Genomic DNA, 14,798 nt, shown 5'->3' with positions numbered 1-14,798 from the left:
CTCTACCGCTTACTTCCTTCATTAAGGGAGGAATGTCCTGATAGTCCTTGCGGATCCATCTCACAGTAATATTATCACCACCCTATGGAGCCCCACACTGCAGGTCTAATTAGTTCCCTCTGAGCATACATTATGTAAGACACCGTCCGACCATGTACGGTACTGCAGATGGTGAGGTTGATGCTTTTCTGGAGCGACACCTTGCCAGCTGTCCAGCACTCCACCTTGTATAGTCCAGAGTCTGACTGAGACAGTTCTGGAGCAGGACAGTTCAAATGTTCTGAGATGATCTGAAAGTAAGCTTCAGTTGCTTCCATAAGTCTGCATCCACTGTGGAATTCTCAGGTGTAGTGTTTGAAGTGTTCCACGGCAACAGGCTCTCTTCAGCTTTAGAGTTGGCGATCAAACAGTAGTCATTTACTCATCGTTGTAAAAGAGATACTCATCACCTCCATCTATAATCTCATAGGTTTCTTGGACAGCATGGGCGGTTCGGATCAGACTTGCCAGTAGAACGCTCAGCTTTGTGACTGAAGCCATTGTACACATCCTGTCTCTACTGATGTGTTGTGATGAACCAGTCGCCTTGTATCTGCTTTCGGTCAGTTATCTTATGCCTCCGTGTTGCAATACTGGCGACCCTGTGATGCTGAGCCCAATATCTACTCATCTTTTCCACAGAACCGTGGAGGGCCTGACATGTCAGAGCAGAGTGCAGTGGTAAAGGTCACTGATGGGTCAAAACATCTCAGATTGAACATGCTGATGGGGACAGAACTAGATACAGCTGGTGCTTTATGAACCCTGGTTGCATCATAGGCCTGCCTCTTGCTTCTTCTCAACTGTCAAATGTCCTCATAAATTTTTTTGTGTGCATTTACATTACATTTGAGTCATTTAGCAGATGCTCTTATCCAGCGCGACTCACAATAAGTAAGCTTTTGTTCTTGTGCATCACAAACACACCTGATTCAAATATTCAACTAATCAAGATCTTCTCTCTGTCTTGACCATAATTAGCTGAATCAGGTGTGTTACTGCAGGGCTGGAATGAAACCCTGCACTCCGGGTAGCGCTACAGAACCAGAGTTGGATAGTTTTCCCTCTCTCTCTCTGTCTCTATGTCTCTCTCTATCTCTCTCGCTCTCTCTGTCTTTGTGGTCAGTCTCTCAAATTAATAGCCTGTCGGTGTCCTCTCTCTTTTTGTCTCTTGTTTCAGACGGTTATAAATGTGTATCTAGACAGAAAAGATAAAGAACAAGGTACAGAGCGAAAGAGAGAGGTTGATAAAAATATATTCACAGCCATTTGCCCATAAAACTGATTGGCTTTGACATTGTGAGTGACAGGATTTCCCACCGATAACATGTGACATGCCTAAAGGGCATACACACACAGAGAGACTGACTGAGAGACAGATAGAGAGACTAACTGAGAGACAGATAGAAAGACTGACTGAGAGACAGATAGAGAGACAGATAGAGAGACAGATAGAGAGACAGATAGAGAGACTGACTGAGAGACAGATAGAGAGACTGACTGAGAGACAGATAGAGAGACTGACTGAGAGACAGATAGAGAGACTGACTGAGAGACAGATAGAGATACTGACTGAGAGACAGATAGAGAGACTGACTGAGAGACAGATAGAGAGACAGATAGAGATACTGACTGAGAGACAGATAGAGAGACTGACTGAGAGACAGATAGAGAGACTGACTGAGAGACAGATAGGGAGACAGATAGAGAGACTGACTGAGAGACAGATAGAGAGACAGATAGAGAGACTGACTGAGAGACAGATAGAGAGACAGATAGAGAGACTGACTGAGAGACAGATAGAGAGACTGACTGAGAGACAGATAGAGAGACAGATAGAGAGACAGATAGAGAGACAGATAGAGAGACTGACTGAGAGACAGATAGAGAGACTGACTGAGAGACAGATAGAGAGACTGACTGAGAGACAGATAGAGAGACTGACTGAGAGACAGATAGAGAGACTGACTGAGAGACAGATAGAGAGACTGACTGAGAGACAGATAGAGAGACTGGCTGAGAGACAGATCAAGAGACTGACTGAGAGACAGATAGAGAGACAGATAGAGAGACTGACTGAGAGACAGATAGAGAGACTGACTGAGAGACAGATAGAGAGACTGACTGAGAGACAGATAGAAAGACTGACTGAGAGACAGATAAAGATACTGACTGAGAGACAGATAGAGAGACTGACTGAGAGACAGATAGAGAGACTGACTGAGAGACAGATAGAGAGACAGATAGAGAGACTGACTGAGAGACAGATAGAGAGACAGATAGAGAGACTGACTGAGAGACAGATAGAGAGACAGATAGAGAGACTGACTGAGAGACAGATAGAGAGACAGATAGAGAGACTGACTGAGAGACAGATAGAGAGACTGACTGAGAGACAGATAGAGAGACTGACTGAGAGACAGATAGAGAGACTGACTGAGAGACAGATAGAGAGACTGACTGAGAGACTGACTGAGAGATGGATAGAGAGACAGATAGAGAGACTGACTGAGAGACAGATAGAGAGACAGATAGAGAGACTGACTGAGAGACAGATAGAGAGACTGACTGAGAGACAGAGAGACATATAGAGAGACTGACTGAGAGACAGATAGAGAGACTGACTGAGAGACAGATAGAGAGACAGATAGAGAGACTGACTGAGAGACAGATAGAGAGACAGATAGAGAGACTGACTGAGAGACAGATAGAGAGACTGACTGAGAGACATATAGAGAGACTGACTGAGAGACAGATAGAGAGACTGACTGAGAGACAGATAGAGAGACTGGCTGAGAGACAGATCAAGAGACTGACTGAGAGACAGAGAGACTGACTGAGAGACAGATAGAGAGACTGACTGAGAGACAGATAGAGAGACTGACTGAGAGACAGATATAGAGACTGACTGAGAGACAGATAGAGAGACTGACTGAGAGACAGATAGAGAGACTGACTGAGAGACTGACTGAGAGATGGATAGAGAGACAGATAGAGAGACTGACTGAGAGACTGACTGAGAGACAGATAGAGAGACTGACTGAGAGACAGATAGAGAGACTGACTGAGAGACAGATAGAGAGACTGACTGAGAGACAGATAGAGCGACTGACTGAGAGACAGATAGAGAGACAGATAGAGAGACTGACTGAGAGACAGATAGAGAGACATATAGAGAGACTGACTGAGAGACAGATAGAGAGACTGACTGAGAGACAGATAGAGAGACTGACTGAGAGACAGATAGAGAGACAGATAGAGAGACTGACTGAGAGACAGATAGAGAGACTGACTGAGAGACAGATAGAGAGACTGACTGAGAGACTGACTGAGAGACAGATAGAGAGACTGACTGAGAGACAGATAGAGAGACTGACTGAGAGACAGATAGAGAGACTGACTGAGAGACAGATAGAGCGACTGACTGAGAGACAGATAGAGAGACAGATAGAGAGACTGACTGAGAGACAGATAGAGAGACATATAGAGAGACTGACTGAGAGACAGATAGAGAGACTGACTGAGAGACAGATAGAGAGACTGACTGAGAGACAGATAGAGAGACAGATAGAGAGACTGACTGAGAGACAGATAGAGAGACTGACTGAGAGACAGATAGAGAGACTGACTGAGAGACTGACTGAGAGACAGATAGAGAGACTGACTGAGAGACAGATAGAGAGACAGATAGAGAGACTGACTGAGAGACTGATAGAGAGACAGATAGAGAGACTGACAGAGACTGATAGAGAGACTGACTGAGAGACAGATAGAGAGACTGACTGAGAGACAGATAGAGACTGACTGAGAGACAGATAGAGAGACTGACTGAGAGACAGATAGAGAGACTGACTGAGAGACTGACTGAGAGATGGATAGAGAGATAGAGAGATAGAGAGACTGACTGAGGGACAGATAGAGAGAGAGGGAAGGGAGAGAGCATAGTATCTCTTCTGGCCCTGAGGGTGGTTTCTGTCCCAGAATCCATCACTCTCTGGGTCAGTCAATGCTCTGCTTGTGTGTGTGTGTGTGTGTGCGTCTGTGTGTGTAGCACTTTGTCTGTAGTGGAATCTTTTTTGGGGTCGATAACTTTTATGTAACCACACACAGTGTGTGTGTGTGTGTGTGTGTGTGTGTGTGTGTGTGTGTGTGTGTGTGTGTGTGTGTGTGTGTGTGTGTGTGTGTGTGTGTGTGTGTGTGTGTGTGTGTGTGTGTGTTCATTTGGTGGGTTCAGCACAAAAGGAGGCCCAGGTTTGGGCTGTCTGTGTGATAGAGATGGAGAGTTGTGCCCCACTAGGCCACAACACACACACACACACACACACACACACACACATATGGGAGGCCCCACTGTTTCTCCAGGTTCCAGAGAAGAACAGGCTGAGCTTGACAATGCCGTGCCCCAGAGAGCCCTCACCCTGCTGGGATTGGGAACGCAGCACCTGGGCCCTCTTTCTGGAAGTCTGGAGAGAACAAGAGAATACTGCTCACGTGATAGATCCAGTGAAGGGAAGACAGATGTGTGTGTGTGTGTGTGTGTGTGTGTGTGTGTGTGTGTGTGTGTGTGTGTGTGTGTGTGTGTGTGTGTGTGTGTGTGTGTGTTAGTGATGCGCGGGTTGACTCATAACCTGCAGTCCACACTATTATATCGGCGGGGCGGATGGGTTTAGGAACGGGCAGAAAAAGTTAATGTCAATCCACGGAGGCAAAAAGGAGTTTAATTCAATAAGACAAAAGCTGCGAAAGGAGAGTTGAAAATAAACAGAAGGGAGGGTCAGAAAAGTCATGTTTGGAAAATATTTGGTGAAGTGGTAAAAGAGGATAATAGTAGTGCCAGCTATGTTATGTGTGATGATTGTGAGGCGTTATACATATTCGACAGTCACAAGACGGGACTTCAAACAGGTCTATGGCATGTCAAGGGAACTGTAGCCTTCTGTTTAGATGGGTTAAATGGAAACTGAAATCTGGACACAGACTGTAGGTCTATAACCTCTCACATAGCCTTAATAATAACTCCTGCAGAATTAAGCATTTCTTGCAGTAAAATTATACACCAAATGTAGGCAACATTTTGACTTGGGAACAGGAGTGGAGAAATATGATTTATTTATTTCTGCATCTTGAGAGAATCCAATGCTCAGTTAGATACCATCTGTAGAGGTGCTGTCTTGATCATAAAAGCATAATAAAATATGCATCGATGCTGAACTGAAATCTTATCAGAAACACGTTGGGTCGTTTTCACAGCTTTCTTTTTCCTTACAAGTGGTCAAACTGATGTAATTTGGACATTCTGCACAGAAAATATTCCAGTTTTTTGTTTGTTGCGTTATTGTATTTTCTCTCAAGTTCCTAAACGTCTTTGATCCGCGAAAGATGACAGAGAAAACTTTACTGATGTCAACTAGATTGACGCATTCATTCTATCGATCTATGACATTATTCTGTTGAGCAAGAGTTTATTTTGTCTTCTAGGGCAACATATAATGGCAGAAGAGAAGGTACAAGTTGACTAACAAATAGCCTACCAAAATGTCGGAAATTATATGCAGAAACAAATCTAAATCAGGCAAAAAAAAATCTTGCACCCCTGTCAAAAAATCGTTCTAACGTTTTTTACTGTAGGGCATTATCTATATTTGCGTGTTAGGGCCTCAGATTTTCACTTTATCACATTGGTCGGGCGGTTGTGGATAGGTTATTAGCAATTGCGGACGGGTGCGGGTGAACAAACAGCTGACACGCGCAACACAGGTGTGTGTATGTGTGTTTGTATGTGTGCGCGCTTGCGCGTGCATACATGCGTGTGAGTTCTATCATCTTTCAGCCCAGAGGGAGCGTGACTAACCCCAGCTACTGTCACAGCCCAGAGCGCCAGAGCGACAAGGGGTGGCTTTTTAGGAAATATCCACATAATGATTAACTGTGTGTGTGTGTGCGTGTGTGTGTGCGCGCGCGTGTGTGTGTTATGACTCCCAGCTCTCAGTTCACATCCTGTTATTTTCGTCCTCAACAGAAACAAACAGAGAATTCCTGAGACTCGGGTATCATGTCCTCTGTTGTGGTGGCATCAGACAGTTTGGATAAAGATGTGCACGCGATGATAATGTTGCTACCTCACTCTGTCTCTCATAATCATAATCATTAACCTTACCATTATTCGTATTCACACATACACACACTCGGTTGCCGCTCGGTGCAGTCTGTCAGTTCACCGTCAGGACTGAAGAGGGAACCGTTGGCTTCCCTGTTTGGGATTTATCATTAAAACAATTATAGACACACACGGAGAAGAGGTGTGTGTGTGTGTCCTCTCTCTCTCTCTGTTCGTGTTCGGTGGGCACACACACATCAGGGATTGTAGCCGTTCGGATTTAAATCGGGACGCTTACGAATGAATGGAAATCACCTTCGAACAGGACGAAGGAGCCTCTTCCACCACCCCCTACCCCGAGCTCGCCCGGTGCCCACTGTGATTTAGCTCTCGGTTAACACCCGGGCAAGCGTCGGCCCACGGACTGACTTCACGCGCGCCGGGCAGCAACAGAGAAAAGGATGGAGGCGTTTTTCGCAGAGGTAAGCTGGGATGGGAGAATCGCTTTTTCCCCGTTTAATATTATATTTCCCGGGTACTGGTTGGCCTAATGATAGAAAGACATGGTAGCTTGTCATAAAACCCGTTGTGTGAATATATTTTGGGCATTTTTATTTGGTGTAGGCTATGATGGTGGTTCAACGAGAATCCATTTATGGCCGACCCTCGACAGACACAAGCATAATACAACTCTTCGGGTAGGCTACGGGAGACAATATATCAGGTGTAGGTTATGTGTCACAATATCGAAAACATTTGCTTTCTCTCTCTCTCTCTCTCTCTCTCTCTCTCTCTCTCTCTCTCTCTCTCTCTCTCTCTCTCTCTCAATGTAGTCCAATGTCATCAACACAAATGTATAATAGCCTACCTATCATATTACAAGTCTACTGACTGGATGTGCTAAAATGGCACCACACCACTATATAGCCATCATCATCTGTCCATTCTCTCCGAGGAGGAGAGGAGAGGAGTAGCCTAATTGGCTAAATGCAGCCTGACCAGTAAATAGGCGACTCTTTCCATAAGGCTGCATTTCGGATTAAGACCCAATCTGTTGAGGGAGAAAAGCTTCGTATCGTTACTAGTCAAGATACTAACCTACTGGGGTATTAGTGTCTATACCAGTATGATCGGGGGGGGGGGGTTCTCTACCCGCTCTGAGGTGACTCTGTGTGGGGCTGTGTCTCGGAGAGGGAGGATAGGAGGGAGGCGTGGCTATTGCGGGATTTGAGGAGGGGGTGGAGAGAGGAGGAAGAAGAGGGGGTGGTGCTTCTGTACGATGAAGGCGAAATGGAAGGGAACGAATTGACTGTAGGGGAGACAGCGAGTTGCGATGGTTATACAGTAAGGGAAAAAGTATTTGATCCCCTGCTGATTTTGTACGTTTGCCCACTGAAAAAGAAATGATCCGTCTATAATTTTAATGGTAGGTTTATTTGAACAGTGAGAGACAGAATAACAACAACAAAATCCAGAAAAACGCATGTCAAAAATGTAATAAATTGATTTGCATTTTAATGAGGGAAATAAGTATTTGACCCCCTCTCAATCAGAAAGATTTCTGGCTCCCAGGTGTCTTTTATACTGGTAATGAGCTGAGATTAGGAGCACACTCTTAAAGGGAGTGCTCCTAATCTCAGTTTGTTACCTGTATAAAAGACACCTGTCCACAGAAGCAATCAATCAATCAGATTCCAAACTCTCCACCATGGCCAAGACCAAAGAGCTCTCCAAGGATGTCAGGGACAAGATTGTAGACCTACACAAGGCTGGAATGGGCTACAAGACCATCGCCAAGCAGCTTGGTGAGAAGGTGACAACAGTTGATGCGATTATTCGCAAATGGAAGAAACACAGAATAACTGTCAATCTCCCTTGGCCTGGGGCTCCATGCAAGATCTCACCTCGTGGAGTTGCAATGATCATGAGAACGGTGAGGAATCAGCCCAGAACTACACGGGAGGATCTTGTCAATGATCTCAAGGCAGCTGGGACCATAGTCACCAAGAAAACAATTGGTAACACACTACGCCGTGAAGGACTGAAATCCTGCAGTGCCCGCAAGGTCCCCCTGCTCAAGAAAGCACATATACAGGGCTGTCTGAAGTTTGCCAATGAACATCTGAATGATTCAGAGGAGAACTGGGTGAAAGTGTTGCGGTCAGATGAGACCAAAATCGAGCTCTTTGGCATCAACTCAACTCGCCGTGTTTGGAGGAGGAGGAATGCTGCCTATGACCCCAAGAACACCATCCCCACCGTCAAACATGGAGGTGGAAACATTATGCTTTGGGGGTGTTTTTCTGCTAAGGGGACAGGACAACTTCACCGCATCAAAGGGACGATGGACGGGGCCATGTACCGTCAAATCTTGGGTGAGAACCTCCTTCCCTCAGCCAGGGCATTGAAAATGGGTCGTGGATGGGTATTCCAGCATGACAATGACCCAAAACACACGGCCAAGGCAACAAAGGAGTGGCTCAAGAAGAAGCACATTAAGGTCTTGGAGTGGCCTAGCCAGTCTCCAGACCTTAATCCAATAGAAAATATGTGGAGGGAGCTGAAGGTTCGAGTTGCCAAACGTCAGCCTCAAAACCTTAATGACTTGGAGAAGATCTGCAAAGAGGAGTGGAACAAAATCCCTCCTGAGATGTGTGCAAACCTGGTGGCCAACTACAAGAAACGTCTGACCTCTGTGATTGCCAACAAGGGTTTTGCCACCAAGTACTAAGTCATGTTTTGCAGAGGGGTCAAATACTTATTTCCCTCATTAAAATGCAAATCAATTTATAACTTTTTTGACATGCATTTTTCTGGATTTTGTTGTTGTTATTCTGTCTCTCACTGTTCAAATAAACCTACCATTAAAATTATAGACTGATCATGTCTTTGTCAGTGGGCAAACGTACAAAATCAGCAGGGGATCAAATACTTTTTTCCCTCACTGTAGTTGTTACTACGGATTATTAACGCCATGTCCGAATCTCTTGCTCTCTCTCTCTCTCTCTCTCTCTCTCTCTCTCTCTCTCTCTCTCTCTCTCTCTCTCTCTCTCTCTCTCTCTCTCTCTCTCTCTCTCTCTCAATTCAATTCAAAGGGGTTTTATTGGCATGGGAAACATAAGTTTACATTGCCAAAGCAAGTGAAATAAACAATAAACAAAAGTGAGAAGAAACAAAACACAACATCAACAAAAAAACGTTCAACCATTTCCAGTAAACAAAGCACTCATAAAGGTTTAAAAGGGATTAAGACGTTTCAAATGTTATATTATCCGTTATGTACTGTTTCTCTGTCCATCTTGACCCCCGCTATTAAATGATAGATGAAACATGCCCATCCCTCTTTTACATAGCACTGGATTCCCTCACTGCAGAGAGAGAGAGAAAGGAGAGAGAGAGGCCCTCTCTCGTCTCGGTGTTTAAATTGCGTTGTTACCGACTCTCCCAGATCAATAATCAAATTTACGACTTTTCGCTCCGTCTCTTTGCCGGTGGCTCGAACAGATCTGTAGTCCGGCCACCAGTTTGCTAGCCCACTGGGTTTTGCCCAGTAGAAAACATGATTCTATGAACTAAATGTGTTTTCTGCAGGATAATCTATTACACTACAGTTGAAAAGTTTGGGGTCACTTAGAAATGTCCTTGTTTTCGAAAGAAAATCACTTTTTTTGTCCATTAAAATAACATCAAATTGATCAGACGCCTCACAGGTCCTCAACTGGCTGCCAGTTGAGGACCTGTGAGGCGTCTGTTTCTCAAACTAGACACTCTAATGTATTTGTCCTCTTGCTCAGTTGTGCACCGGGGCCTCCCACTCCTCTTTCTATTCTGGTTAGAGCCAGTTTGCACTGTTCTGTGAAGGGAGTAGTACACAGCGTTGTATGAGATCTTCAGTTTCTTGGCAATTTCTTGCATGGAATAGCCTTCATTTCTCACAACAAGAATATACTGATGAGTTTCAGAACAAAGTTCTTTGTTTCTGGCCATTTTGAGCCTGTAATAGAACCCACAATTGCTGATGCTCCAGATACTCAACTAGTCTCAAGAAGGCCAGTTTTATTGCTTCTTTAATCAGCACAGCAGTTTTCAGCTGTGCTAACATCATTGCAAAAGGGTTTTCTAATGATCAATTAGCCTTTTAAAATGATAAACTTGGATTAGCAAACACAACGTGCCATTGGAACACAGGACTGATGGTTGCTGATAATGGGCCTCTATACACCTATGTAGATATTCCATAAAAAATCAGCCGTTTCCAGCTACAATAGCCATTTACAACATTAACAATGTCTACACTGTATTTCTGATCAATTTGATGTTATTTTAATGGATTTTCTTTCAAAAACAAGGACATTTCTAAGTGACCCCAAACTTTTGAACGGTGGTGTATGTTCTAATATATTCGCAGGTTTTTGTGACAAACTAGCCTAATAGGTTTAGACATGGTTGGTGTGTTGTTATTTATTTCTAACACATAAAACAAGGCTGCATTCTTCCCCAATTCAGACCTGGGGATGGATGGTGCCAAACCTCCCCATCTCCTCCTCAGTCCGTCCTTCCTTCTCCTCCTCTTCTTTCTCCCCTAGTTTTAGAATCATCTTATAAGGTGCCTTCCTCTTTTATCCTCACCTCCATCTCCTCCCTTTTTTAGTCATTCCATCATGGTGTTGTGGTCTTCATTCAAGCAAACACAAACAAACATATCACACACACACACACAGTCAATTTTTCTCATCTGTTCATTAATGTGTTATCTTCTAACTGTAAGCTACTTACCTCCATTTACATTTTAGTCATTTAGCAGACGCTCTTATCCAGAGCGACTTACAGGAGCAATTAGTGTTAAGTGCCTTGCTCAAGGGCACATCAACAGATTTTTCACCTAGTCGGCTCGGGGATTAGAACCAGCGACCTTTCGGTTACTGGCACAACGCTCTTAACCACTAACCACTAAGCTACCTGCCGCCCGCTCCATCCTGCTTTAACTCAATTTGATATAGCTTTAACAACCACCCTTTATTACTGTGGTGTCATTCATTCTGTGTGAGTGTATGTGTGTATGTGTGTTTGTGCATGTGTGTGTGTGTGCATGTGTCTGTCTGTCTCCATGGGTGTTGTTACAGATGTGGTAAATTCTCTACACTGTGACTCAACACATCACACCTCCATATCCCCCAGCAACAGTGGAAGGGGAGGCCTGCCGATAGGGGTCCACCACGGTCCTAGTGTCCACCATCACATACATACACATTGTAAAGATGACACCGTGTGACGTGTTGGACATTCATTCCAGTCTTCTTTCTCTCTCTTGCTCCCCATCTCCTTTACCTCTCTCTCTACCTTCCCTCCTCTCTCTCTCTCTCTCTCTCTCTCTCTCTCTCTCTCTCTCTCTCTCTCTCTCTACCTCCCCTCTCTCCTCTCGCTCTCTCTCTCTCTCTCTCTCTACCTTCCCCCCCTCTCCTCTCTCTCTCTCTCTCTCTCTCTCTCTCTCTCTCTCTCTCTCTCTCAATTCCATTCAATTCAATTTAAGGGCTTTATTGGCATGGGAAACGTATGTTACCATTGCCAAGGCAAGTGAAGTAGATAGTAAACAAAAGTGAAATAAACAATAAATATTAACAGTAAACATTACACTCAAATGTCATAATATGTATATATACAGTGTTGTAACAATGTGCAAATAGTTAAAGTACAAATGGGAAAATAAATAAACATAAATATGGGTTGTATTTACAATGGTGTTTGTTCTTCACTGGTTGCCCTTTTCTTGTGGCAACAGGTCACAAATCTTGCTGCTGTGATGGCACACTGTGGTTTTTCACCCAGTAGATAAGGGAGTTTATCAAAATTGGGTTTGTTTTCTAATCCTTTGTGGATCTCTGTAATCTGAGGGAAATATGTGTCTCTAATATGGTCATACATTTGGCAGGAGGTAAGGAAGTGCAGCTCAGTTTCCACCTCATTTTGTGGGCAGTGTGCACATAGCCTGTCTTCTCTTGAGAGCAAGGTCTGCCTACGGCGGCCTTTCTCAATAGCAAGGCTATGCTCACTGAGTCTGTACATAGTCAAAGCTTTCCTTAAGTTTGGGTCAGCCACAGTGGTCAAGTATTCTGCCACTGTATACTCTCTGTTTAGAGCCAAATAGCATTCTAGTTTGCTCTGTTTTTTTATTAATTCTTTCCAATGTGTCAAGTAATTCTCTTTTTGTTTTCTCATGATTTGGTTGGGTCTAATTGTGTTGTTGTTTTTGTCCTGGGGCTCTGTGGGGTCTGTTTGTGTTTGTGAACAGAGCCCCAGGACCAGCTTACTTAGTGGACTCTTCTCCAAGTTCATCTCTCTGTAGGTGATGGCTTTGTTATGGAAGGTTTGGGAATTGCTTCCTTTCAAGTGGTTATAGAATTGAACGGCTCTTTTCTGGATTTGGATAATTAGCGGGTATCGGCCTACTTCTGCTCTGCATGTATTATTTGGTGTCTTTTGTTGTACACAGAGGATATTTTAGCAGAATTCTGCATGCAGAGTCTCAATTTGGTGTTTGTCCCATTTTGTGAATGCTTTTTGGTGAGCAGATCCCAGACCTCACAACCATAAAGGGCAATGGGTTCTATAACTGATTCAAGTATTTTTTGCCAGATCCTAATTGGTATGTCAAATGTTATGTTCCTTTTGATGGCATAGAAGGCCCTTCTTGCCTTGTCTCTCAGATCGTTCACAGCTTTGTGGAAGTTACCTGTGGCGCTGATATGTTTAGGCCAAGGTATGTATAGTTTTTTGTGTGCTCTAGGTCAACGGTGTCTAGATGGAATTTGTATTTGTGGTCCTGGCAACTGGACCTTTTTTGGAACACCATTATTTTTGTCTTACTGAGATTTACTGTCAGGGCCCAGGTCATACAGAATCTGTGCAGAAGATCTAGATGCTGCTGTAGGCCCTCCTTGGTTGGTGACAGAAGCACCAGATCTTCAGCAAACAGTAGACATTTTACTTCAGATTCTAGTAGGGTGAGGCCAGGTGCTGCAGACTGTTCTAGTGCCCTCGCCAATTCATTGATATATATATTGATGAGGGTGGGGCTTAAACTGCATCCCTGTCTCACCCCACGGCCCTGTGGAAAGAAATGTGTGTGTTTTTAGCCAATTTTAACCGCACACTTGTTGTTTGTGTACATGGATTTTATAATGTCGTATGTTTTTCCACCAACCCCACTTTCCATCAATTTGTATAGCAGACCCTCATCCCAAATTGAGTCAAAAGCTTTTTTGAAATCAACAAAGCATGAGAAGACTTTGCCTTTGTTTTGTTTTGTTTGTTTGTCAATTAGGGTGTGCAGGGTGAATACGTGGTCTGTTGTACGGTAATTTGGTAAAAAGCCAATTTGACATTTGCTCAGTACATTGTTTTCACTGAGGAAATGAACTAGTCTGCTGTTAATCATAATGCAGAGGATTTTCCCAAGGTTGCTGTTGACGCATATCCCACGGTAGTTATTGGGGTCAAATTTGTCTCCACTTTTGTGGATTGGGGTGATCAGTCCTTGGTTCCAAATATTGGGAAAGATGCAAGAGCTAAGGATGATGTTAAAGAGTTTAAGTATAGCCATTTGGAATTTGTGGTCTGTATATTTTATCATTTCACCACAGGCCTTTTTGGGTTGGAGGGTTTGTATTTTGTCCTGTAGTTCATTCAATGTAATTGGAGAATCCAGTGGGTTCTGGTAGTCTTTAATAGTTGATTCTAAGATTTACATTTGATCATGTATATTTTTTTGCTGTTTGTTCTTTGTTATGGAGAAGTGGTTTACCCATACATCTCTGTTTTGGATAGATAGCTCTTCGTGTTGTTGTTTGTTTTCCAATTTTCCCAGAAGTGTTTAGAGTCTATGGATTCTTCAATTACATTGAGCTGATTTCTGACATGCTGTTCCTTCTTTTTCCATACATCCCGAGTGGTGCAGTGGTCTAAGGCCACTAGAGATGCGGCCGGCAGGGATGTAGCTCAGTTGGTAGAGCATGGTGTTTGTAACGCCAGGGTTGTGGGTTAGATTCCCACGGGGGGTATGAAAAAATAATAATAATGTATGCACTCGCTAACTGTAAGTCACTCTGGATAAGAGGGTCTGCTAAATAATGTAAATGTATTTCTGTATTGTTTTAGTGATTGCATAGGCTCCGGTTTTCTGGGTCTCTATGTTTTTGGTTGGATAGGTTTCTCAATTTCTTTCTTAGGTTTTTGCATTCTTCCTCAAACCATTTGTCACTGGTGTTACTTTTCTTCGGTTTTCTGTTAGAGATTTTTAGATTTGATAGGGAAGCTGAGAGGTCAAATATACTGTTTAGGTTTTCTACTGCCAAGTTTACACCTTCACTATTACAGTGGAATGTTTTGTCCAGAAAGTTGTCTAAAAGGGATTGAATTTGTTGTTGCCTAATTGTTTTTTGGTAGGTTTCGACACTACTTTCCTTCCATCTATAGCATTTCTTAATATTATTAAGTTCCTTTGGCTTTGATGCCTCATGATTGAGTATTGCTCTGTTCAGGTAGACTGTGATTTTGCTGTGGTCTGATAGGGGTGTCAGTGGGCTGACTGTGAATGCTCTGAGAGACTCTGGGTTGAGGTCAGTGATAAAGTAGTCTACAGTACTACTGCCAAGAGATGAGCTAT

The sequence above is a fragment of the Coregonus lavaretus genome, assembly GCF_964263955.1.
Source record: "Coregonus lavaretus genome assembly, contig: HAP1_SCAFFOLD_3641, whole genome shotgun sequence".
In the NCBI taxonomy this organism is placed as follows: domain Eukaryota; kingdom Metazoa; phylum Chordata; class Actinopteri; order Salmoniformes; family Salmonidae; genus Coregonus; species Coregonus lavaretus.
The sequence above is the reverse complement of the archived record's forward strand: the minus strand, read 5'-3'. Positions refer to the sequence as shown.